This window comes from Ranitomeya imitator, unplaced genomic scaffold (assembly GCF_032444005.1).
Source record: "Ranitomeya imitator isolate aRanImi1 unplaced genomic scaffold, aRanImi1.pri SCAFFOLD_460, whole genome shotgun sequence".
Lineage (NCBI taxonomy): Eukaryota > Metazoa > Chordata > Amphibia > Anura > Dendrobatidae > Ranitomeya > Ranitomeya imitator.
The window spans coordinates 144971-164838 of NW_027194831.1; the positions used below are offsets into that span (position 1 = coordinate 144971).

A 19868-nucleotide genomic window follows, 5' to 3' on the forward strand; every position below is an offset into this window, starting at 1 on the left:
TGCCTTCTGGTCTATGTCATGTAATTTATCAGCCATTTCTTATCTGTTGGCAACTAAATTATTCTTGGTGCTTTGCAAATGTTTGTTTGTTTTTGTTGAAAATCATGTCTCTGTGGCGCAATCGGTTAGCGCGTTCGGCTGTTAACCGAAAGGTTGGTGGTTCGAGTCCACCCAGGGACGTTGCACCCTTTTGCTTCAGTAGTAAGCTACAGTTGAAGAAGTTTTTGCATTTGTGCTAAGCATCTCCCTCAAGTAAAAGCCATTTTGCTGACGATGTTTTGAATTCACGAGATAAACTGGAGAAAAACCTTCTGGATGAGATAGGATAAACAAAACTTCCTTCGAGCCGGAATTGAACCAGCGACCTAAGGATTGCTAATTTAGAGCTACAGTCCTCCGCTCTACCAGCTGAGCTATCGAAGGATTGTTGAAAGCCCACTAGGTTTGGCCATGGGTGCCACGAGCAGGTGGTAAAAATGATTCATTCAACCCAGCGAAAAAGGAATTCAGCAGTAGTATTGGAGAATGCGGGCATCGATCCCGCTACCTCTCGCATGCTAAGCGAGCGCTCTACCACTTGAGCTAATCCCCCAAACCTGGCAAACATATCGTCAGTTTCACGTCACACCAGGTCACAATTTTCATATACAATCACACATGCCATTGCAAGCTTTTTTTTTTTTTTTTTTTTAAGTGTGGATTCCATTTTTGCATACTGGAAGAACATTTAAGGAGTCTACAACGTGATTGGTGCCCTACAAATACAGTTGGGCAACTTTCTAGCAACCCCTTTCTATGTACATGGAGAATCAAATTGGGGACAGTGAAAAAAACTTGCATAGTTTGAAGAAAAAAGTTGCGATGTAGCACAATCCCAAAAGAGAACCATTGACCTTTTATGGCTTTGTTTGTTTATAGAAACTGCTGAGAGGTCGTGAAGGCCTTCTGGTCCTTTGGCACAAGTTGATCCAGGATTCAGGGTTTTGACCAGTAATTTTTGAGCCAAAACGCGTTTGCTTTTGACAGAAGCTACACCAACCAGCACAATACCAATGTTTACCTTGGCATTGCTTTTGTATTGCGGACTAACCCTACTAAGTTTCAAACAATAACTGATGAGCAGCAAATGGTTTAGATGAAGTGTTGAAAAAGCTAAGAACGCTTCTCTTCGTTTTTTTCTCCTTTTTGTGGTTGCTAAACTGTAAGAAAAGAGTAGAGCATGAGCTTGAACACAAAACATTAAAAGAGAATAAACGCAACACCAATGGTGAAAAAGCAAGCCATGCGTTGGCCGGGAATCGAACCCGGGTCAACTGCTTGGAAGGCAGCTATGCTCACCACTATACCACCAACGCTTACGTAAGCGCGCATTTTTTTTTTACATTTTCTGCAATAACAGTAAACGTTCTAGCAAATCCTTTCTAAGTACATGGAGAATCAAACTGGGGGAGAGTGAAAAAAGTTGTGATGTAGCACAATCCCAAGGAGAACCATTGACCTTTTATGGTTTGTTTATAGAAAATTTTGAGACGTCGTAAAGGCCTTCTGGTCCTTTAGCGGCACGAGTTGAACTGGGATTCAGGGTTTTAACCAGTGTTTTTTTGAGCCAAAAGGGTTTGCTGTAGACAGGGGCATTTAGATGAAATGTAATGATGAAGAGTATAAAACACAACCGTTTAGCAGAGGATGGTTTCGATCCATCGACCTCTGGGTTATGGGCCCAGCACGCTTCCGCTGCGCCACTCTGCTTATGGTGGAGGATGCTCAGAGTTGAAGTCTAATTACTGCCTGCCTTCTGGTCTATGTCATGTAATTTATCAGCCATTTCTTATCTGTTGGCAACTAAATTATTCTTGGTGCTTTGCAAATGTTTGTTTGTTTTTGTTGAAAATCATGTCTCTGTGGCGCAATCGGTTAGCGCGTTCGGCTGTTAACCGAAAGGTTGGTGGTTCGAGTCCACCCAGGGACGTTGCACCCTTTTGCTTCAGTAGTAAGCTACAGTTGAAGAAGTTTTTGCATTTGTGCTAAGCATCTCCCTCAAGTAAAAGCCATTTTGCTGACGATGTTTTGAATTCACGAGATAAACTGGAGAAAAACCTTCTGGATGAGATAGGATAAACAAAACTTCCTTCGAGCCGGAATTGAACCAGCGACCTAAGGATTGCTAATTTAGAGCTACAGTCCTCCGCTCTACCAGCTGAGCTATCGAAGGATTGTTGAAAGCCCACTAGGTTTGGCCATGGGTGCCACGAGCAGGTGGTAAAAATGATTCATTCAACCCAGCGAAAAAGGAATTCAGCAGTAGTATTGGAGAATGCGGGCATCGATCCCGCTACCTCTCGCATGCTAAGCGAGCGCTCTACCACTTGAGCTAATCCCCCAAACCTGGCAAACATATCGTCAGTTTCACGTCACACCAGGTCACAATTTTCATATACAATCACACATGCCATTGCAAGCTTTTTTTTTATTTTTTTATTTTTTTAAGTGTGGATTCCATTTTTGCATACTGGAAGAACATTTAAGGAGTCTACAACGTGATTGGTGCCCTACAAATACAGTTGGGCAACTTTCTAGCAACCCCTTTCTATGTACATGGAGAATCAAATTGGGGACAGTGAAAAAAACTTGCATAGTTTGAAGAAAAAAGTTGCGATGTAGCACAATCCCAAAAGAGAACCATTGACCTTTTATGGCTTTGTTTGTTTATAGAAACTGCTGAGAGGTCGTGAAGGCCTTCTGGTCCTTTGGCACAAGTTGATCCAGGATTCAGGGTTTTGACCAGTAATTTTTGAGCCAAAACGCGTTTGCTTTTGACAGAAGCTACACCAACCAGCACAATACCAATGTTTACCTTGGCATTGCTTTTGTATTGCGGACTAACCCTACTAAGTTTCAAACAATAACTGATGAGCAGCAAATGGTTTAGATGAAGTGTTGAAAAAGCTAAGAACGCTTCTCTTCGTTTTTTTCTCCTTTTTGTGGTTGCTAAACTGTAAGAAAAGAGTAGAGCATGAGCTTGAACACAAAACATTAAAAGAGAATAAACGCAACACCAATGGTGAAAAAGCAAGCCATGCGTTGGCCGGGAATCGAACCCGGGTCAACTGCTTGGAAGGCAGCTATGCTCACCACTATACCACCAACGCTTACGTAAGCGCGCATTTTTTTTTTACATTTTCTGCAATAACAGTAAACGTTCTAGCAAATCCTTTCTAAGTACATGGAGAATCAAACTGGGGGAGAGTGAAAAAAGTTGTGATGTAGCACAATCCCAAGGAGAACCATTGACCTTTTATGGTTTGTTTATAGAAAATTTTGAGACGTCGTAAAGGCCTTCTGGTCCTTTAGCGGCACGAGTTGAACTGGGATTCAGGGTTTTAACCAGTGTTTTTTTGAGCCAAAAGGGTTTGCTGTAGACAGGGGCATTTAGATGAAATGTAATGATGAAGAGTATAAAACACAACCGTTTAGCAGAGGATGGTTTCGATCCATCGACCTCTGGGTTATGGGCCCAGCACGCTTCCGCTGCGCCACTCTGCTTATGGTGGAGGATGCTCAGAGTTGAAGTCTAATTACTGCCTGCCTTCTGGTCTATGTCATGTAATTTATCAGCCATTTCTTATCTGTTGGCAACTAAATTATTCTTGGTGCTTTGCAAATGTTTGTTTGTTTTTGTTGAAAATCATGTCTCTGTGGCGCAATCGGTTAGCGCGTTCGGCTGTTAACCGAAAGGTTGGTGGTTCGAGTCCACCCAGGGACGTTGCACCCTTTTGCTTCAGTAGTAAGCTACAGTTGAAGAAGTTTTTGCATTTGTGCTAAGCATCTCCCTCAAGTAAAAGCCATTTTGCTGACGATGTTTTGAATTCACGAGATAAACTGGAGAAAAACCTTCTGGATGAGATAGGATAAACAAAACTTCCTTCGAGCCGGAATTGAACCAGCGACCTAAGGATTGCTAATTTAGAGCTACAGTCCTCCGCTCTACCAGCTGAGCTATCGAAGGATTGTTGAAAGCCCACTAGGTTTGGCCATGGGTGCCACGAGCAGGTGGTAAAAATGATTCATTCAACCCAGCGAAAAAGGAATTCAGCAGTAGTATTGGAGAATGCGGGCATCGATCCCGCTACCTCTCGCATGCTAAGCGAGCGCTCTACCACTTGAGCTAATCCCCCAAACCTGGCAAACATATCGTCAGTTTCACGTCACACCAGGTCACAATTTTCATATACAATCACACATGCCATTGCAAGCTTTTTTTTTTTTTTTTTTTTAAGTGTGGATTCCATTTTTGCATACTGGAAGAACATTTAAGGAGTCTACAACGTGATTGGTGCCCTACAAATACAGTTGGGCAACTTTCTAGCAACCCCTTTCTATGTACATGGAGAATCAAATTGGGGACAGTGAAAAAAACTTGCATAGTTTGAAGAAAAAAGTTGCGATGTAGCACAATCCCAAAAGAGAACCATTGACCTTTTATGGCTTTGTTTGTTTATAGAAACTGCTGAGAGGTCGTGAAGGCCTTCTGGTCCTTTGGCACAAGTTGATCCAGGATTCAGGGTTTTGACCAGTAATTTTTGAGCCAAAACGCGTTTGCTTTTGACAGAAGCTACACCAACCAGCACAATACCAATGTTTACCTTGGCATTGCTTTTGTATTGCGGACTAACCCTACTAAGTTTCAAACAATAACTGATGAGCAGCAAATGGTTTAGATGAAGTGTTGAAAAAGCTAAGAACGCTTCTCTTAGTTTTTTTCTCCTTTTTGTGGTTGCTAAACTGTAAGAAAAGAGTAGAGCATGAGCTTGAACACAAAACATTAAAAGAGAATAAACGCAACACCAATGGTGAAAAAGCAAGCCATGCGTTGGCCGGGAATCGAACCCGGGTCAACTGCTTGGAAGGCAGCTATGCTCACCACTATACCACCAACGCTTACGTAAGCGCGCATTTTTTTTTTACATTTTCTGCAATAACAGTAAACGTTCTAGCAAATCCTTTCTAAGTACATGGAGAATCAAACTGGGGGAGAGTGAAAAAAGTTGTGATGTAGCACAATCCCAAGGAGAACCATTGACCTTTTATGGTTTGTTTATAGAAAATTTTGAGACGTCGTAAAGGCCTTCTGGTCCTTTAGCGGCACGAGTTGAACTGGGATTCAGGGTTTTAACCAGTGTTTTTTTGAGCCAAAAGGGTTTGCTGTAGACAGGGGCATTTAGATGAAATGTAATGATGAAGAGTATAAAACACAACCGTTTAGCAGAGGATGGTTTCGATCCATCGACCTCTGGGTTATGGGCCCAGCACGCTTCCGCTGCGCCACTCTGCTTATGGTGGAGGATGCTCAGAGTTGAAGTCTAATTACTGCCTGCCTTCTGGTCTATGTCATGTAATTTATCAGCCATTTCTTATCTGTTGGCAACTAAATTATTCTTGGTGCTTTGCAAATGTTTGTTTGTTTTTGTTGAAAATCATGTCTCTGTGGCGCAATCGGTTAGCGCGTTCGGCTGTTAACCGAAAGGTTGGTGGTTCGAGTCCACCCAGGGACGTTGCACCCTTTTGCTTCAGTAGTAAGCTACAGTTGAAGAAGTTTTTGCATTTGTGCTAAGCATCTCCCTCAAGTAAAAGCCATTTTGCTGACGATGTTTTGAATTCACGAGATAAACTGGAGAAAAACCTTCTGGATGAGATAGGATAAACAAAACTTCCTTCGAGCCGGAATTGAACCAGCGACCTAAGGATTGCTAATTTAGAGCTACAGTCCTCCGCTCTACCAGCTGAGCTATCGAAGGATTGTTGAAAGCCCACTAGGTTTGGCCATGGGTGCCACGAGCAGGTGGTAAAAATGATTCATTCAACCCAGCGAAAAAGGAATTCAGCGGTAGTATTGGAGAATGCGGGCATCGATCCCGCTACCTCTCGCATGCTAAGCGAGCGCTCTACCACTTGAGCTAATCCCCCAAACCTGGCAAACATATCGTCAGTTTCACGTCACACCAGGTCACAATTTTCATATACAATCACACATGCCATTGCAAGCTTTTTTTTTTTTTTTTTTTTTTTTTTTTAAGTGTGGATTCCATTTTTGCATACTGGAAGAACATTTAAGGAGTCTACAACGTGATTGGTGCCCTACAAATACAGTTGGGCAACTTTCTAGCAACCCCTTTCTATGTACATGGAGAATCAAATTGGGGACAGTGAAAAAAACTTGCATAGTTTGAAGAAAAAAGTTGCGATGTAGCACAATCCCAAAAGAGAACCATTGACCTTTTATGGCTTTGTTTGTTTATAGAAACTGCTGAGAGGTCGTGAAGGCCTTCTGGTCCTTTGGCACAAGTTGATCCAGGATTCAGGGTTTTGACCAGTAATTTTTGAGCCAAAACGCGTTTGCTTTTGACAGAAGCTACACCAACCAGCACAATACCAATGTTTACCTTGGCATTGCTTTTGTATTGCGGACTAACCCTACTAAGTTTCAAACAATAACTGATGAGCAGCAAATGGTTTAGATGAAGTGTTGAAAAAGCTAAGAACGCTTCTCTTCGTTTTTTTCTCCTTTTTGTGGTTGCTAAACTGTAAGAAAAGAGTAGAGCATGAGCTTGAACACAAAACATTAAAAGAGAATAAACGCAACACCAATGGTGAAAAAGCAAGCCATGCGTTGGCCGGGAATCGAACCCGGGTCAACTGCTTGGAAGGCAGCTATGCTCACCACTATACCACCAACGCTTACGTAAGCGCGCATTTTTTTTTTACATTTTCTGCAATAACAGTAAACGTTCTAGCAAATCCTTTCTAAGTACATGGAGAATCAAACTGGGGGAGAGTGAAAAAAGTTGTGATGTAGCACAATCCCAAGGAGAACCATTGACCTTTTATGGTTTGTTTATAGAAAATTTTGAGACGTCGTAAAGGCCTTCTGGTCCTTTAGCGGCACGAGTTGAACTGGGATTCAGGGTTTTAACCAGTGTTTTTTTGAGCCAAAAGGGTTTGCTGTAGACAGGGGCATTTAGATGAAATGTAATGATGAAGAGTATAAAACACAACCGTTTAGCAGAGGATGGTTTCGATCCATCGACCTCTGGGTTATGGGCCCAGCACGCTTCCGCTGCGCCACTCTGCTTATGGTGGAGGATGCTCAGAGTTGAAGTCTAATTACTGCCTGCCTTCTGGTCTATGTCATGTAATTTATCAGCCATTTCTTATCTGTTGGCAACTAAATTATTCTTGGTGCTTTGCAAATGTTTGTTTGTTTTTGTTGAAAATCATGTCTCTGTGGCGCAATCGGTTAGCGCGTTCGGCTGTTAACCGAAAGGTTGGTGGTTCGAGTCCACCCAGGGACGTTGCACCCTTTTGCTTCAGTAGTAAGCTACAGTTGAAGAAGTTTTTGCATTTGTGCTAAGCATCTCCCTCAAGTAAAAGCCATTTTGCTGACGATGTTTTGAATTCACGAGATAAACTGGAGAAAAACCTTCTGGATGAGATAGGATAAACAAAACTTCCTTCGAGCCGGAATTGAACCAGCGACCTAAGGATTGCTAATTTAGAGCTACAGTCCTCCGCTCTACCAGCTGAGCTATCGAAGGATTGTTGAAAGCCCACTAGGTTTGGCCATGGGTGCCACGAGCAGGTGGTAAAAATGATTCATTCAACCCAGCGAAAAAGGAATTCAGCAGTAGTATTGGAGAATGCGGGCATCGATCCCGCTACCTCTCGCATGCTAAGCGAGCGCTCTACCACTTGAGCTAATCCCCCAAACCTGGCAAACATATCGTCAGTTTCACGTCACACCAGGTCACAATTTTCATATACAATCACACATGCCATTGCAAGCTTTTTTTTTTTTTTTTTTTTAAGTGTGGATTCCATTTTTGCATACTGGAAGAACATTTAAGGAGTCTACAACGTGATTGGTGCCCTACAAATACAGTTGGGCAACTTTCTAGCAACCCCTTTCTATGTACATGGAGAATCAAATTGGGGACAGTGAAAAAAACTTGCATAGTTTGAAGAAAAAAGTTGCGATGTAGCACAATCCCAAAAGAGAACCATTGACCTTTTATGGCTTTGTTTGTTTATAGAAACTGCTGAGAGGTCGTGAAGGCCTTCTGGTCCTTTGGCACAAGTTGATCCAGGATTCAGGGTTTTGACCAGTAATTTTTGAGCCAAAACGCGTTTGCTTTTGACAGAAGCTACACCAACCAGCACAATACCAATGTTTACCTTGGCATTGCTTTTGTATTGCGGACTAACCCTACTAAGTTTCAAACAATAACTGATGAGCAGCAAATGGTTTAGATGAAGTGTTGAAAAAGCTAAGAACGCTTCTCTTCGTTTTTTTCTCCTTTTTGTGGTTGCTAAACTGTAAGAAAAGAGTAGAGCATGAGCTTGAACACAAAACATTAAAAGAGAATAAACGCAACACCAATGGTGAAAAAGCAAACCATGCGTTGGCCGGGAATCGAACCCGGGTCAACTGCTTGGAAGGCAGCTATGCTCACCACTATACCACCAACGCTTACGTAAGCGCGCATTTTTTTTTTACATTTTCTGCAATAACAGTAAACGTTCTAGCAAATCCTTTCTAAGTACATGGAGAATCAAACTGGGGGAGAGTGAAAAAAGTTGTGATGTAGCACAATCCCAAGGAGAACCATTGACCTTTTATGGTTTGTTTATAGAAAATTTTGAGACGTCGTAAAGGCCTTCTGGTCCTTTAGCGGCACGAGTTGAACTGGGATTCAGGGTTTTAACCAGTGTTTTTTTGAGCCAAAAGGGTTTGCTGTAGACAGGGGCATTTAGATGAAATGTAATGATGAAGAGTATAAAACACAACCGTTTAGCAGAGGATGGTTTCGATCCATCGACCTCTGGGTTATGGGCCCAGCACGCTTCCGCTGCGCCACTCTGCTTATGGTGGAGGATGCTCAGAGTTGAAGTCTAATTACTGCCTGCCTTCTGGTCTATGTCATGTAATTTATCAGCCATTTCTTATCTGTTGGCAACTAAATTATTCTTGGTGCTTTGCAAATGTTTGTTTGTTTTTGTTGAAAATCATGTCTCTGTGGCGCAATCGGTTAGCGCGTTCGGCTGTTAACCGAAAGGTTGGTGGTTCGAGTCCACCCAGGGACGTTGCACCCTTTTGCTTCAGTAGTAAGCTACAGTTGAAGAAGTTTTTGCATTTGTGCTAAGCATCTCCCTCAAGTAAAAGCCATTTTGCTGACGATGTTTTGAATTCACGAGATAAACTGGAGAAAAACCTTCTGGATGAGATAGGATAAACAAAACTTCCTTCGAGCCGGAATTGAACCAGCGACCTAAGGATTGCTAATTTAGAACTACAGTCCTCCGCTCTACCAGCTGAGCTATCGAAGGATTGTTGAAAGCCCACTAGGTTTGGCCATGGGTGCCACGAGCAGGTGGTAAAAATGATTCATTCAACCCAGCGAAAAAGGAATTCAGCAGTATTGGAGAATGCGGGCATCGATCCCGCTACCTCTCGCATGCTAAGCGAGCGCTCTACCACTTGAGCTAATCCCCCAAACCTGGCAAACATATCGTCAGTTTCACGTCACACCAGGTCACAATTTTCATATACAATCACACATGCCATTGCAAGCTTTTTTTTTTTTTTTTTTTTAAGTGTGGATTCCATTTTTGCATACTGGAAGAACATTTAAGGAGTCTACAACGTGATTGGTGCCCTACAAATACAGTTGGGCAACTTTCTAGCAACCCCTTTCTATGTACATGGAGAATCAAATTGGGGACAGTGAAAAAAACTTGCATAGTTTGAAGAAAAAAGTTGCGATGTAGCACAATCCCAAAAGAGAACCATTGACCTTTTATGGCTTTGTTTGTTTATAGAAACTGCTGAGAGGTCGTGAAGGCCTTCTGGTCCTTTGGCACAAGTTGATCCAGGATTCAGGGTTTTGACCAGTAATTTTTGAGCCAAAACGCGTTTGCTTTTGACAGAAGCTACACCAACCAGCACAATACCAATGTTTACCTTGGCATTGCTTTTGTATTGCGGACTAACCCTACTAAGTTTCAAACAATAACTGATGAGCAGCAAATGGTTTAGATGAAGTGTTGAAAAAGCTAAGAACGCTTCTCTTCGTTTTTTTCTCCTTTTTGTGGTTGCTAAACTGTAAGAAAAGAGTAGAGCATGAGCTTGAACACAAAACATTAAAAGAGAATAAACGCAACACCAATGGTGAAAAAGCAAGCCATGCGTTGGCCGGGAATCGAACCCGGGTCAACTGCTTGGAAGGCAGCTATGCTCACCACTATACCACCAACGCTTACGTAAGCGCGCATTTTTTTTTTACATTTTCTGCAATAACAGTAAACGTTCTAGCAAATCCTTTCTAAGTACATGGAGAATCAAACTGGGGGAGAGTGAAAAAAGTTGTGATGTAGCACAATCCCAAGGAGAACCATTGACCTTTTATGGTTTGTTTATAGAAAATTTTGAGACGTCGTAAAGGCCTTCTGGTCCTTTAGCGGCACGAGTTGAACTGGGATTCAGGGTTTTAACCAGTGTTTTTTTGAGCCAAAAGGGTTTGCTGTAGACAGGGGCATTTAGATGAAATGTAATGATGAAGAGTATAAAACACAACCGTTTAGCAGAGGATGGTTTCGATCCATCGACCTCTGGGTTATGGGCCCAGCACGCTTCCGCTGCGCCACTCTGCTTATGGTGGAGGATGCTCAGAGTTGAAGTCTAATTACTGCCTGCCTTCTGGTCTATGTCATGTAATTTATCAGCCATTTCTTATCTGTTGGCAACTAAATTATTCTTGGTGCTTTGCAAATGTTTGTTTGTTTTTGTTGAAAATCATGTCTCTGTGGCGCAATCGGTTAGCGCGTTCGGCTGTTAACCGAAAGGTTGGTGGTTCGAGTCCACCCAGGGACGTTGCACCCTTTTGCTTCAGTAGTAAGCTACAGTTGAAGAAGTTTTTGCATTTGTGCTAAGCATCTCCCTCAAGTAAAAGCCATTTTGCTGACGATGTTTTGAATTCACGAGATAAACTGGAGAAAAACCTTCTGGATGAGATAGGATAAACAAAACTTCCTTCGAGCCGGAATTGAACCAGCGACCTAAGGATTGCTAATTTAGAGCTACAGTCCTCCGCTCTACCAGCTGAGCTATCGAAGGATTGTTGAAAGCCCACTAGGTTTGGCCATGGGTGCCACGAGCAGGTGGTAAAAATGATTCATTCAACCCAGCGAAAAAGGAATTCAGCAGTAGTATTGGAGAATGCGGGCATCGATCCCGCTACCTCTCGCATGCTAAGCGAGCGCTCTACCACTTGAGCTAATCCCCCAAACCTGGCAAACATATCGTCAGTTTCACGTCACACCAGGTCACAATTTTCATATACAATCACACATGCCATTGCAAGCTTTTTTTTTTTTTTTTTTTTAAGTGTGGATTCCATTTTTGCATACTGGAAGAACATTTAAGGAGTCTACAACGTGATTGGTGCCCTACAAATACAGTTGGGCAACTTTCTAGCAACCCCTTTCTATGTACATGGAGAATCAAATTGGGGACAGTGAAAAAAACTTGCATAGTTTGAAGAAAAAAGTTGCGATGTAGCACAATCCCAAAAGAGAACCATTGACCTTTTATGGCTTTGTTTGTTTATAGAAACTGCTGAGAGGTCGTGAAGGCCTTCTGGTCCTTTGGCACAAGTTGATCCAGGATTCAGGGTTTTGACCAGTAATTTTTGAGCCAAAACGCGTTTGCTTTTGACAGAAGCTACACCAACCAGCACAATACCAATGTTTACCTTGGCATTGCTTTTGTATTGCGGACTAACCCTACTAAGTTTCAAACAATAACTGATGAGCAGCAAATGGTTTAGATGAAGTGTTGAAAAAGCTAAGAACGCTTCTCTTCGTTTTTTTCTCCTTTTTGTGGTTGCTAAACTGTAAGAAAAGAGTAGAGCATGAGCTTGAACACAAAACATTAAAAGAGAATAAACGCAACACCAATGGTGAAAAAGCAAGCCATGCGTTGGCCGGGAATCGAACCCGGGTCAACTGCTTGGAAGGCAGCTATGCTCACCACTATACCACCAACGCTTACGTAAGCGCGCATTTTTTTTTTACATTTTCTGCAATAACAGTAAACGTTCTAGCAAATCCTTTCTAAGTACATGGAGAATCAAACTGGGGGAGAGTGAAAAAAGTTGTGATGTAGCACAATCCCAAGGAGAACCATTGACCTTTTATGGTTTGTTTATAGAAAATTTTGAGACGTCGTAAAGGCCTTCTGGTCCTTTAGCGGCACGAGTTGAACTGGGATTCAGGGTTTTAACCAGTGTTTTTTTGAGCCAAAAGGGTTTGCTGTAGACAGGGGCATTTAGATGAAATGTAATGATGAAGAGTATAAAACACAACCGTTTAGCAGAGGATGGTTTCGATCCATCGACCTCTGGGTTATGGGCCCAGCACGCTTCCGCTGCGCCACTCTGCTTATGGTGGAGGATGCTCAGAGTTGAAGTCTAATTACTGCCTGCCTTCTGGTCTATGTCATGTAATTTATCAGCCATTTCTTATCTGTTGGCAACTAAATTATTCTTGGTGCTTTGCAAATGTTTGTTTGTTTTTGTTGAAAATCATGTCTCTGTGGCGCAATCGGTTAGCGCGTTCGGCTGTTAACCGAAAGGTTGGTGGTTCGAGTCCACCCAGGGACGTTGCACCCTTTTGCTTCAGTAGTAAGCTACAGTTGAAGAAGTTTTTGCATTTGTGCTAAGCATCTCCCTCAAGTAAAAGCCATTTTGCTGACGATGTTTTGAATTCACGAGATAAACTGGAGAAAAACCTTCTGGATGAGATAGGATAAACAAAACTTCCTTCGAGCCGGAATTGAACCAGCGACCTAAGGATTGCTAATTTAGAGCTACAGTCCTCCGCTCTACCAGCTGAGCTATCGAAGGATTGTTGAAAGCCCACTAGGTTTGGCCATGGGTGCCACGAGCAGGTGGTAAAAATGATTCATTCAACCCAGCGAAAAAGGAATTCAGCAGTAGTATTGGAGAATGCGGGCATCGATCCCGCTACCTCTCGCATGCTAAGCGAGCGCTCTACCACTTGAGCTAATCCCCCAAACCTGGCAAACATATCGTCAGTTTCACGTCACACCAGGTCACAATTTTCATATACAATCACACATGCCATTGCAAGCTTTTTTTTTTTTTTTTTTTTAAGTGTGGATTCCATTTTTGCATACTGGAAGAACATTTAAGGAGTCTACAACGTGATTGGTGCCCTACAAATACAGTTGGGCAACTTTCTAGCAACCCCTTTCTATGTACATGGAGAATCAAATTGGGGACAGTGAAAAAAACTTGCATAGTTTGAAGAAAAAAGTTGCGATGTAGCACAATCCCAAAAGAGAACCATTGACCTTTTATGGCTTTGTTTGTTTATAGAAACTGCTGAGAGGTCGTGAAGGCCTTCTGGTCCTTTGGCACAAGTTGATCCAGGATTCAGGGTTTTGACCAGTAATTTTTGAGCCAAAACGCGTTTGCTTTTGACAGAAGCTACACCAACCAGCACAATACCAATGTTTACCTTGGCATTGCTTTTGTATTGCGGACTAACCCTACTAAGTTTCAAACAATAACTGATGAGCAGCAAATGGTTTAGATGAAGTGTTGAAAAAGCTAAGAACGCTTCTCTTCGTTTTTTTCTCCTTTTTGTGGTTGCTAAACTGTAAGAAAAGAGTAGAGCATGAGCTTGAACACAAAACATTAAAAGAGAATAAACGCAACACCAATGGTGAAAAAGCAAGCCATGCGTTGGCCGGGAATCAAACCCGGGTCAACTGCTTGGAAGGCAGCTATGCTCACCACTATACCACCAACGCTTACGTAAGCGCGCATTTTTTTTTTACATTTTCTGCAATAACAGTAAACGTTCTAGCAAATCCTTTCTAAGTACATGGAGAATCAAACTGGGGGAGAGTGAAAAAAGTTGTGATGTAGCACAATCCCAAGGAGAACCATTGACCTTTTATGGTTTGTTTATAGAAAATTTTGAGACGTCGTAAAGGCCTTCTGGTCCTTTAGCGGCACGAGTTGAACTGGGATTCAGGGTTTTAACCAGTGTTTTTTTGAGCCAAAAGGGTTTGCTGTAGACAGGGGCATTTAGATGAAATGTAATGATGAAGAGTATAAAACACAACCGTTTAGCAGAGGATGGTTTCGATCCATCGACCTCTGGGTTATGGGCCCAGCACGCTTCCGCTGCGCCACTCTGCTTATGGTGGAGGATGCTCAGAGTTGAAGTCTAATTACTGCCTGCCTTCTGGTCTATGTCATGTAATTTATCAGCCATTTCTTATCTGTTGGCAACTAAATTATTCTTGGTGCTTTGCAAATGTTTGTTTGTTTTTGTTGAAAATCATGTCTCTGTGGCGCAATCGGTTAGCGCGTTCGGCTGTTAACCGAAAGGTTGGTGGTTCGAGTCCACCCAGGGACGTTGCACCCTTTTGCTTCAGTAGTAAGCTACAGTTGAAGAAGTTTTTGCATTTGTGCTAAGCATCTCCCTCAAGTAAAAGCCATTTTGCTGACGATGTTTTGAATTCACGAGATAAACTGGAGAAAAACCTTCTGGATGAGATAGGATAAACAAAACTTCCTTCAAGCCGGAATTGAACCAGCGACCTAAGGATTGCTAATTTAGAGCTACAGTCCTCCGCTCTACCAGCTGAGCTATCGAAGGATTGTTGAAAGCCCACTAGGTTTGGCCATGGGTGCCACGAGCAGGTGGTAAAAATGATTCATTCAACCCAGCGAAAAAGGAATTCAGCAGTAGTATTGGAGAATGCGGGCATCGATCCCGCTACCTCTCGCATGCTAAGCGAGCGCTCTACCACTTGAGCTAATCCCCCAAACCTGGCAAACATATCGTCAGTTTCACGTCACACCAGGTCACAATTTTCATATACAATCACACATGCCATTGCAAGCTTTTTTTTTTTTTTTTTTTTAAGTGTGGATTCCATTTTTGCATACTGGAAGAACATTTAAGGAGTCTACAACGTGATTGGTGCCCTACAAATACAGTTGGGCAACTTTCTAGCAACCCCTTTCTATGTACATGGAGAATCAAATTGGGGACAGTGAAAAAAACTTGCATAGTTTGAAGAAAAAAGTTGCGATGTAGCACAATCCCAAAAGAGAACCATTGACCTTTTATGGCTTTGTTTGTTTATAGAAACTGCTGAGAGGTCGTGAAGGCCTTCTGGTCCTTTGGCACAAGTTGATCCAGGATTCAGGGTTTTGACCAGTAATTTTTGAGCCAAAACGCGTTTGCTTTTGACAGAAGCTACACCAACCAGCACAATACCAATGTTTACCTTGGCATTGCTTTTGTATTGCGGACTAACCCTACTAAGTTTCAAACAATAACTGATGAGCAGCAAATGGTTTAGATGAAGTGTTGAAAAAGCTAAGAACGCTTCTCTTCGTTTTTTTCTCCTTTTTGTGGTTGCTAAACTGTAAGAAAAGAGTAGAGCATGAGCTTGAACACAAAACATTAAAAGAGAATAAACGCAACACCAATGGTGAAAAAGCAAGCCATGCGTTGGCCGGGAATCGAACCCGGGTCAACTGCTTGGAAGGCAGCTATGCTCACCACTATACCACCAACGCTTACGTAAGCGCGCATTTTTTTTTTACATTTTCTGCAATAACAGTAAACGTTCTAGCAAATCCTTTCTAAGTACATGGAGAATCAAACTGGGGGAGAGTGAAAAAAGTTGTGATGTAGCACAATCCCAAGGAGAACCATTGACCTTTTATGGTTTGTTTATAGAAAATTTTGAGACGTCGTAAAGGCCTTCTGGTCCTTTAGCGGCACGAGTTGAACTGGGATTCAGGGTTTTAACCAGTGTTTTTTTGAGCCAAAAGGGTTTGCTGTAGACAGGGGCATTTAGATGAAATGTAATGATGAAGAGTATAAAACACAACCGTTTAGCAGAGGATGGTTTCGATCCATCGACCTCTGGGTTATGGGCCCAGCACGCTTCCGCTGCGCCACTCTGCTTATGGTGGAGGATGCTCAGAGTTGAAGTCTAATTACTGCCTGCCTTCTGGTCTATGTCATGTAATTTATCAGCCATTTCTTATCTGTTGGCAACTAAATTATTCTTGGTGCTTTGCAAATGTTTGTTTGTTTTTGTTGAAAATCATGTCTCTGTGGCGCAATCGGTTAGCGCGTTCGGCTGTTAACCGAAAGGTTGGTGGTTCGAGTCCACCCAGGGACGTTGCACCCTTTTGCTTCAGTAGTAAGCTACAGTTGAAGAAGTTTTTGCATTTGTGCTAAGCATCTCCCTCAAGTAAAAGCCATTTTGCTGACGATGTTTTGAATTCACGAGATAAACTGGAGAAAAACCTTCTGGATGAGATAGGATAAACAAAACTTCCTTCGAGCCGGAATTGAACCAGCGACCTAAGGATTGCTAATTTAGAGCTACAGTCCTCCGCTCTACCAGCTGAGCTATCGAAGGATTGTTGAAAGCCCACTAGGTTTGGCCATGGGTGCCACGAGCAGGTGGTAAAAATGATTCATTCAACCCAGCGAAAAAGGAATTCAGCAGTAGTATTGGAGAATGCGGGCATCGATCCCGCTACCTCTCGCATGCTAAGCGAGCGCTCTACCACTTGAGCTAATCCCCCAAACCTGGCAAACATATCGTCAGTTTCACGTCACACCAGGTCACAATTTTCATATACAATCACACATGCCATTGCAAGCTTTTTTTTTTTTTTTTTTTTAAGTGTGGATTCCATTTTTGCATACTGGAAGAACATTTAAGGAGTCTACAACGTGATTGGTGCCCTACAAATACAGTTGGGCAACTTTCTAGCAACCCCTTTCTATGTACATGGAGAATCAAATTGGGGACAGTGAAAAAAACTTGCATAGTTTGAAGAAAAAAGTTGCGATGTAGCACAATCCCAAAAGAGAACCATTGACCTTTTATGGCTTTGTTTGTTTATAGAAACTGCTGAGAGGTCGTGAAGGCCTTCTGGTCCTTTGGCACAAGTTGATCCAGGATTCAGGGTTTTGACCAGTAATTTTTGAGCCAAAACGCGTTTGCTTTTGACAGAAGCTACACCAACCAGCACAATACCAATGTTTACCTTGGCATTGCTTTTGTATTGCGGACTAACCCTACTAAGTTTCAAACAATAACTGATGAGCAGCAAATGGTTTAGATGAAGTGTTGAAAAAGCTAAGAACGCTTCTCTTCGTTTTTTTCTCCTTTTTGTGGTTGCTAAACTGTAAGAAAAGAGTAGAGCATGAGCTTGAACACAAAACATTAAAAGAGAATAAACGCAACACCAATGGTGAAAAAGCAAGCCATGCGTTGGCCGGGAATCGAACCCGGGTCAACTGCTTGGAAGGCAGCTATGCTCACCACTATACCACCAACGCTTACGTAAGCGCGCATTTTTTTTTTACATTTTCTGCAATAACAGTAAACGTTCTAGCAAATCCTTTCTAAGTACATGGAGAATCAAACTGGGGGAGAGTGAAAAAAGTTGTGATGTAGCACAATCCCAAGGAGAACCATTGACCTTTTATGGTTTGTTTATAGAAAATTTTGAGACGTCGTAAAGGCCTTCTGGTCCTTTAGCGGCACGAATTGAACTGGGATTCAGGGTTTTAACCAGTGTTTTTTTGAGCCAAAAGGGTTTGCTGTAGACAGGGGCATTTAGATGAAATGTAATGATGAAGAGTATAAAACACAACCGTTTAGCAGAGGATGGTTTCGATCCATCGACCTCTGGGTTATGGGCCCAGCACGCTTCCGCTGCGCCACTCTGCTTATGGTGGAGGATGCTCAGAAAATCATGTCTCTGTGGCGCAATCGGTTAGCGCGTTCGGCTGTTAACCGAAAGGTTGGTGGTTCGAGTCCACCCAGGGACGTTGCACCCTTTTGCTTCAGTAGTAAGCTACAGTTGAAGAAGTTTTTGCATTTGTGCTAAGCATCTCCCTCAAGTAAAAGCCATTTTGCTGACGATGTTTTGAATTCACGAGATAAACTGGAGAAAAACCTTCTGGATGAGATAGGATAAACAAAACTTCCTTCGAGCCGGAATTGAACCAGCGACCTAAGGATTGCTAATTTAGAGCTACAGTCCTCCGCTCTACCAGCTGAGCTATCGAAGGATTGTTGAAAGCCCACTAGGTTTGGCCATGGGTGCCACGAGCAGGTGGTAAAAATGATTCATTCAACCCAGCGAAAAAGGAATTCAGCAGTAGTATTGGAGAATGCGGGCATCGATCCCGCTACCTCTCGCATGCTAAGCGAGCGCTCTACCACTTGAGCTAATCCCCCAAACCTGGCAAACATATCGTCAGTTTCACGTCACACCAGGTCACAATTTTCATATACAATCACACATGCCATTGCAAGCTTTTTTTTTTTTTTTTTTTTTAAGTGTGGATTCCATTTTTGCATACTGGAAGAACATTTAAGGAGTCTACAACGTGATTGGTGCCCTACAAATACAGTTGGGCAACTTTCTAGCAACCCCTTTCTATGTACATGAAGAATCAAATTGGGGACAGTGAAAAAAACTTGCATAGTTTGAAGAAAAAAGTTGCGATGTAGCACAATCCCAAAAGAGAACCATTGACCTTTTATGGCTTTGTTTGTTTATAGAAACTGCTGAGAGGTCGTGAAGGCCTTCTGGTCCTTTGGCACAAGTTGATCCAGGATTCAGGGTTTTGACCAGTAATTTTTGAGCCAAAACGCGTTTGCTTTTGACAGAAGCTACACCAACCAGCACAATACCAATGTTTACCTTGGCATTGCTTTTGTATTGCGGACTAACCCTACTAAGTTTCAAACAATAACTGATGAGCAGCAAATGGTTTAGATGAAGTGTTGAAAAAGCTAAGAACGCTTCTCTTCGTTTTTTTCTCCTTTTTGTGGTTGCTAAACTGTAAGAAAAGAGTAGAGCATGAGCTTGAACACAAAACATTAAAAGAGAATAAACGCAACACCAATGGTGAAAAAGCAAGCCATGCGTTGGCCGGGAATCGAACCCGGGTCAACTGCTTGGAAGGCAGCTATGCTCACCACTATACCACCAACGCTTACGTAAGCGCGCATTTTTTTTTTACATTTTCTGCAATAACAGTAAACGTTCTAGCAAATCCTTTCTAAGTACATGGAGAATCAAACTGGGGGAGAGTGAAAAAAGTTGTGATGTAGCACAATCCCAAGGAGAACCATTGACCTTTTATGGTTTGTTTATAGAAAATTTTGAGACGTCGTAAAGGCCTTCTGGTCCTTTAGCGGCACGAGTTGAACTGGGATTCAGGGTTTTAACCAGTGTTTTTTTGAGCCAAAAGGGTTTGCTGTAGACAGGGGCATTTAGATGAAATGTAATGATGAAGAGTATAAAACACAACCGTTTAGCAGAGGATGGTTTCGATCCATCGACCTCTGGGTTATGGGCCCAGCACGCTTCCGCTGCGCCACTCTGCTTATGGTGGAGGATGCTCAGAGTTGAAGTCTAATTACTGCCTGCCTTCTGGTCTATGTCATGTAATTTATCAGCCATTTCTTATCTGTTGGCAACTAAATTATTCTTGGTGCTTTGCAAATGTTTGTTTGTTTTTGTTGAAAATCATGTCTCTGTGGCGCAATCGGTTAGCGCGTTCGGCTGTTAACCGAAAGGTTGGTGGTTCGAGTCCACCCAGGGACGTTGCACCCTTTTGCTTCAGTAGTAAGCTACAGTTGAAGAAGTTTTTGCATTTGTGCTAAGCATCTCCCTCAAGTAAAAGCCATTTTGCTGACGATGTTTTGAATTCACGAGATAAAC

At 42.4% G+C, this 19868-nt stretch overlaps 36 non-coding genes across 36 annotated transcripts; 12 read left to right on the top strand and 24 right to left on the bottom strand.

The window, feature by feature from the left end:
* The first annotated feature begins 106 nt into the window (after positions 1-106).
* TRNAN-GUU (transfer RNA asparagine (anticodon GUU)) lies at positions 107-180 on the top strand. The gene has a single exon. It is a non-coding gene; the product is annotated as a tRNA-Asn (tRNA).
* A 1715-nt stretch (positions 181-1895) lies between these two features.
* On the top strand, positions 1896-1969 carry TRNAN-GUU (transfer RNA asparagine (anticodon GUU)). Its single transcript has one exon. It is a non-coding gene; the product is annotated as a tRNA-Asn (tRNA).
* A 1720-nt stretch (positions 1970-3689) lies between these two features.
* Positions 3690-3763, top strand: TRNAN-GUU (transfer RNA asparagine (anticodon GUU)). The gene has a single exon. It is a non-coding gene; the product is annotated as a tRNA-Asn (tRNA).
* A 339-nt stretch (positions 3764-4102) lies between these two features.
* On the bottom strand, positions 4103-4175 carry TRNAA-AGC (transfer RNA alanine (anticodon AGC)). Its single transcript has one exon. It is a non-coding gene; the product is annotated as a tRNA-Ala (tRNA).
* A 691-nt stretch (positions 4176-4866) lies between these two features.
* Positions 4867-4938, bottom strand: TRNAG-UCC (transfer RNA glycine (anticodon UCC)). Its single transcript has one exon. It is a non-coding gene; the product is annotated as a tRNA-Gly (tRNA).
* A 540-nt stretch (positions 4939-5478) lies between these two features.
* On the top strand, positions 5479-5552 carry TRNAN-GUU (transfer RNA asparagine (anticodon GUU)). The gene has a single exon. It is a non-coding gene; the product is annotated as a tRNA-Asn (tRNA).
* Positions 5553-5709: 157 nt separating this feature from the next.
* Positions 5710-5795, bottom strand: TRNAY-GUA (transfer RNA tyrosine (anticodon GUA)). Its single transcript is given in 2 exon segments — positions 5710-5745; positions 5759-5795. It is a non-coding gene; the product is annotated as a tRNA-Tyr (tRNA).
* A 96-nt stretch (positions 5796-5891) lies between these two features.
* TRNAA-AGC (transfer RNA alanine (anticodon AGC)) lies at positions 5892-5964 on the bottom strand. The gene has a single exon. It is a non-coding gene; the product is annotated as a tRNA-Ala (tRNA).
* A 699-nt stretch (positions 5965-6663) lies between these two features.
* TRNAG-UCC (transfer RNA glycine (anticodon UCC)) lies at positions 6664-6735 on the bottom strand. Its single transcript has one exon. It is a non-coding gene; the product is annotated as a tRNA-Gly (tRNA).
* Positions 6736-7275: 540 nt separating this feature from the next.
* Positions 7276-7349, top strand: TRNAN-GUU (transfer RNA asparagine (anticodon GUU)). The gene has a single exon. It is a non-coding gene; the product is annotated as a tRNA-Asn (tRNA).
* A 157-nt stretch (positions 7350-7506) lies between these two features.
* Positions 7507-7592, bottom strand: TRNAY-GUA (transfer RNA tyrosine (anticodon GUA)). The gene is given in 2 exon segments: positions 7507-7542; positions 7556-7592. It is a non-coding gene; the product is annotated as a tRNA-Tyr (tRNA).
* Positions 7593-7688: 96 nt separating this feature from the next.
* TRNAA-AGC (transfer RNA alanine (anticodon AGC)) lies at positions 7689-7761 on the bottom strand. Its single transcript has one exon. It is a non-coding gene; the product is annotated as a tRNA-Ala (tRNA).
* A 691-nt stretch (positions 7762-8452) lies between these two features.
* On the bottom strand, positions 8453-8524 carry TRNAG-UCC (transfer RNA glycine (anticodon UCC)). Its single transcript has one exon. It is a non-coding gene; the product is annotated as a tRNA-Gly (tRNA).
* A 540-nt stretch (positions 8525-9064) lies between these two features.
* On the top strand, positions 9065-9138 carry TRNAN-GUU (transfer RNA asparagine (anticodon GUU)). Its single transcript has one exon. It is a non-coding gene; the product is annotated as a tRNA-Asn (tRNA).
* Positions 9139-9295: 157 nt separating this feature from the next.
* On the bottom strand, positions 9296-9381 carry TRNAY-GUA (transfer RNA tyrosine (anticodon GUA)). The gene is given in 2 exon segments: positions 9296-9331; positions 9345-9381. It is a non-coding gene; the product is annotated as a tRNA-Tyr (tRNA).
* Positions 9382-9474: 93 nt separating this feature from the next.
* TRNAA-AGC (transfer RNA alanine (anticodon AGC)) lies at positions 9475-9547 on the bottom strand. Its single transcript has one exon. It is a non-coding gene; the product is annotated as a tRNA-Ala (tRNA).
* A 691-nt stretch (positions 9548-10238) lies between these two features.
* On the bottom strand, positions 10239-10310 carry TRNAG-UCC (transfer RNA glycine (anticodon UCC)). The gene has a single exon. It is a non-coding gene; the product is annotated as a tRNA-Gly (tRNA).
* Positions 10311-10850: 540 nt separating this feature from the next.
* Positions 10851-10924, top strand: TRNAN-GUU (transfer RNA asparagine (anticodon GUU)). The gene has a single exon. It is a non-coding gene; the product is annotated as a tRNA-Asn (tRNA).
* Positions 10925-11081: 157 nt separating this feature from the next.
* TRNAY-GUA (transfer RNA tyrosine (anticodon GUA)) lies at positions 11082-11167 on the bottom strand. Its single transcript is given in 2 exon segments — positions 11082-11117; positions 11131-11167. It is a non-coding gene; the product is annotated as a tRNA-Tyr (tRNA).
* Positions 11168-11263: 96 nt separating this feature from the next.
* TRNAA-AGC (transfer RNA alanine (anticodon AGC)) lies at positions 11264-11336 on the bottom strand. Its single transcript has one exon. It is a non-coding gene; the product is annotated as a tRNA-Ala (tRNA).
* Positions 11337-12027: 691 nt separating this feature from the next.
* On the bottom strand, positions 12028-12099 carry TRNAG-UCC (transfer RNA glycine (anticodon UCC)). Its single transcript has one exon. It is a non-coding gene; the product is annotated as a tRNA-Gly (tRNA).
* A 540-nt stretch (positions 12100-12639) lies between these two features.
* Positions 12640-12713, top strand: TRNAN-GUU (transfer RNA asparagine (anticodon GUU)). Its single transcript has one exon. It is a non-coding gene; the product is annotated as a tRNA-Asn (tRNA).
* Positions 12714-12870: 157 nt separating this feature from the next.
* On the bottom strand, positions 12871-12956 carry TRNAY-GUA (transfer RNA tyrosine (anticodon GUA)). The gene is given in 2 exon segments: positions 12871-12906; positions 12920-12956. It is a non-coding gene; the product is annotated as a tRNA-Tyr (tRNA).
* A 96-nt stretch (positions 12957-13052) lies between these two features.
* TRNAA-AGC (transfer RNA alanine (anticodon AGC)) lies at positions 13053-13125 on the bottom strand. Its single transcript has one exon. It is a non-coding gene; the product is annotated as a tRNA-Ala (tRNA).
* A 1303-nt stretch (positions 13126-14428) lies between these two features.
* On the top strand, positions 14429-14502 carry TRNAN-GUU (transfer RNA asparagine (anticodon GUU)). Its single transcript has one exon. It is a non-coding gene; the product is annotated as a tRNA-Asn (tRNA).
* A 339-nt stretch (positions 14503-14841) lies between these two features.
* On the bottom strand, positions 14842-14914 carry TRNAA-AGC (transfer RNA alanine (anticodon AGC)). The gene has a single exon. It is a non-coding gene; the product is annotated as a tRNA-Ala (tRNA).
* Positions 14915-15605: 691 nt separating this feature from the next.
* Positions 15606-15677, bottom strand: TRNAG-UCC (transfer RNA glycine (anticodon UCC)). The gene has a single exon. It is a non-coding gene; the product is annotated as a tRNA-Gly (tRNA).
* Positions 15678-16217: 540 nt separating this feature from the next.
* Positions 16218-16291, top strand: TRNAN-GUU (transfer RNA asparagine (anticodon GUU)). Its single transcript has one exon. It is a non-coding gene; the product is annotated as a tRNA-Asn (tRNA).
* A 157-nt stretch (positions 16292-16448) lies between these two features.
* Positions 16449-16534, bottom strand: TRNAY-GUA (transfer RNA tyrosine (anticodon GUA)). Its single transcript is given in 2 exon segments — positions 16449-16484; positions 16498-16534. It is a non-coding gene; the product is annotated as a tRNA-Tyr (tRNA).
* Positions 16535-16630: 96 nt separating this feature from the next.
* TRNAA-AGC (transfer RNA alanine (anticodon AGC)) lies at positions 16631-16703 on the bottom strand. Its single transcript has one exon. It is a non-coding gene; the product is annotated as a tRNA-Ala (tRNA).
* A 691-nt stretch (positions 16704-17394) lies between these two features.
* On the bottom strand, positions 17395-17466 carry TRNAG-UCC (transfer RNA glycine (anticodon UCC)). The gene has a single exon. It is a non-coding gene; the product is annotated as a tRNA-Gly (tRNA).
* Positions 17467-17887: 421 nt separating this feature from the next.
* TRNAN-GUU (transfer RNA asparagine (anticodon GUU)) lies at positions 17888-17961 on the top strand. The gene has a single exon. It is a non-coding gene; the product is annotated as a tRNA-Asn (tRNA).
* A 157-nt stretch (positions 17962-18118) lies between these two features.
* On the bottom strand, positions 18119-18204 carry TRNAY-GUA (transfer RNA tyrosine (anticodon GUA)). Its single transcript is given in 2 exon segments — positions 18119-18154; positions 18168-18204. It is a non-coding gene; the product is annotated as a tRNA-Tyr (tRNA).
* A 96-nt stretch (positions 18205-18300) lies between these two features.
* Positions 18301-18373, bottom strand: TRNAA-AGC (transfer RNA alanine (anticodon AGC)). The gene has a single exon. It is a non-coding gene; the product is annotated as a tRNA-Ala (tRNA).
* A 692-nt stretch (positions 18374-19065) lies between these two features.
* Positions 19066-19137, bottom strand: TRNAG-UCC (transfer RNA glycine (anticodon UCC)). Its single transcript has one exon. It is a non-coding gene; the product is annotated as a tRNA-Gly (tRNA).
* Positions 19138-19677: 540 nt separating this feature from the next.
* On the top strand, positions 19678-19751 carry TRNAN-GUU (transfer RNA asparagine (anticodon GUU)). Its single transcript has one exon. It is a non-coding gene; the product is annotated as a tRNA-Asn (tRNA).
* The last annotated feature ends 117 nt before the right edge of the window (positions 19752-19868 follow it).